Source organism: Penaeus monodon, chromosome 28 (genome assembly GCF_015228065.2).
Source record: "Penaeus monodon isolate SGIC_2016 chromosome 28, NSTDA_Pmon_1, whole genome shotgun sequence".
Taxonomy (NCBI): Eukaryota; Metazoa; Arthropoda; class Malacostraca; order Decapoda; family Penaeidae; genus Penaeus; species Penaeus monodon.
Window position 1 is genome coordinate 7,451,188 of NC_051413.1, and position 2,730 is coordinate 7,453,917.

The following is a 2,730-nucleotide window of genomic DNA, read 5'->3' on the forward strand; positions in this document are numbered from 1 at the left end:
CCCATAAGTGGACAACTCTTAAAGGGTAAATTCTCCTTCATTTTTTTTTAGTTTATGAGCTCAACTGATGAGTTCTATTGATATAGACAAGTTTTCATTTACTACAAATAAGTGCTCTAATGGTGAAATGACAAATTTATAGAATTATTGCTTTTACTGAAATAACTGCTTGTGCAATAATGATACTATTAGTAGCAGTCTCAGAATCCTTGAGTTTTTGAGAAGATGCATACATAATTCTGAACCAAATATTAGCAAGGGAAGAAATCAAAGAGCAATGAATCTAAATTCAATGTGAGACCATATGAATACATGTTATAAATTTACCTAATTCATGACTTTAAATATCAGGCATTCCATGAAGCTTCTCAGACAAAGGGCAAGCCCACATGCCTGCTTGCCAAGACTTACAAAGCAAAGGGTTCCCTGCCATTGAAGATGGGAGAGAATGGCATGGCAAGCCCCTGGGAGCCAAAGCAGAGGAGGTCATTGCTGCCATTGAAGGTCAGATCAAGAATCCTGGACCCAACCTGTACCTCAGAAACCACTTCACGAAGAAAGCACCTAAAGTTGATATAAGCAACATTCAACTAGCCAGCCTCCAAAGTACAACAAAGGTATGTTCCAGATGTATGACTTGGCACTTGGCACTTGGCACTTGGAAGGGGAACTTCAGTATTGCTTAAAGGAAGAAATTTGACATCAAACAATTTACATCAAGTTATAATGAAAAAACGAGGAATTATAAGTGAAGTGAAAAAAATATCCTTTTACATACGACTTTGATAATAAAGAGAGGAGTCAGGAATGTATTAGTTAACTTTGCAGCACTTAGAAGAATTTTTTATGGTTCATTTTGTCTTGCAACAAGATGAAGTATTTGTTTTTTGCAGAAATAAAATGTGGCATATGAGTACATAAGTAGAATGTACTCAATGGATTACCTGATGAAAAGGGTTGTTTTACGAGAAAGAGAGAAAGAGAAAGAGAGAGAATGTGAAGATCTTTTCCCATACCTAAAATAGCAATGGCCATTTGCAGGTGACCCAAAGGGAGCCACAGACAGGCATATGGCACTGCTCTCTCCAAGCTTGCTGAAAACAACCAAAGGGTAATTGCTCTTGATGGTGACACAAAGAACTCGACTTTCTCCAATGCCATGTTAAAGACGGATCCTCCGGGTATGTTGAGCATTGCAAAGTGAATTATTTGTATGGAAGGGGTGATTGTTTCGAATTTGGGTTTAAGAAGTTGGATTTTTAATAGATTTTTTAGAATTTGAAGATATTTTTGCTGTAATATAGTACAGGATATGATCTTTAAAATACCCATTAACATCTAGAATATGAAGCCTAGCATTATTGGACTGGACACTAGAATGAAACCCTAAATCAACTTTTCTTCCTGTTTTAATTTTATTTTAAAAATTTTACTATATTTGTTGAGATAAACCTATATTTTGAAAAAAATGTTTTATATTAAAATCATTATTTCTTAGTTATTGTAATTTTATTAAGGTTTATTTTTAATCTTTGAATTTAATTCTAATTTTACTAATGTGGGGGGGGGAGGGGAAATCACATTATCATTGTTAATAAAAGTAAGGTTTTTGGTACACATCTGCATTGGGATTCATTTTTTAAAATTCCAGGTACATCGAGTGCTTCATTGCTGAACAGAATTTGGTTGGGAGTTGGAATTGGAGCAGCTTGCCGAGACCGCACTGTTGCTTTTGTCTCGACCTTCGCTGCATTCTTCACTCGCGCATTTGCCCAAATTTGCGAATGGGTGCTATTCCTCAGTACTATTTGTTGCAGTACACTAGGTTTCCGTAAAACTAATTTGAAAGATTTATTTATATTAGGCTAGGAGATGAATGTATGAACATCTGTAAATGCAACTATATTTAAAGAATAAGTTTTCTAAATTTGGTTCTACATGTAAATGATCTTCATATATTTCAGAACCAAAACATCAACTGTGTGGGATTTTCATGCGGCATCAGCTTTGGTTGAAGATGGTCCAAGCCAGATGGCACGGAGGTTTTGGCAATGTTCCGCACCCATTTCCCTCATCCACTGTCTTTACCCCTTGATCCCTGTGTCTACTGAGCGTGCCTGTGAGCTTGCTGCCAACACTCCTGGGCTCTGCTTCATTCGTACTTCTCGCCAGGAACAGCTGTTGTCTATGACAATGATCATCATTTCGAAGTGAGTGATATGAAAGGATATTTCACATGATTTGATATCATCAGATTTTTAGTATTGCGTTAGTATGCTCTAAAAATTTGATAGGGAATGACTTCTGCACTTTCTTTTGAGTCTCAATTTGCTTTGTTTTCACAAACCAAACCATTAAACACTTTTTTTTCCCTTTAAACCCTTTCAGATTGGCAAGGGTAATGTAATCATGTCATCAGACAGTGACAAGGGCTGGTGATTGGTGCTGCCATCACCTTAAGGGAAAACTATGACTGTGCTGATCAAAAGGCTTCTGAGGGGAAACAATCTGGTGTCCATGGATCTCTTCACCATTAAGCCCATTGACAAGGAGGGCATTATCAAAAATGCTCGTGAGTGTGGTGGTCGCATCATCGGTGTGGAGGATCATATGCAGAAGGTAGGGAGGTTTTCTACATTATACATTTATTTTTCTATTGCCATGATGTCAGGCACCAAGATGTTGAAATTTATAATTAAAATAATTCTTTTTTCAGGGCCTAGGCCCAAA

At 36.9% G+C, this 2,730-nt stretch overlaps 1 pseudogene; it reads left to right on the top strand.

Annotated features, from left to right (window-relative positions):
• Window positions 1-2,730, top strand: part of LOC119591031 — a 6,746-nt pseudogene that overhangs the window by 3,602 nt on the left and 414 nt on the right.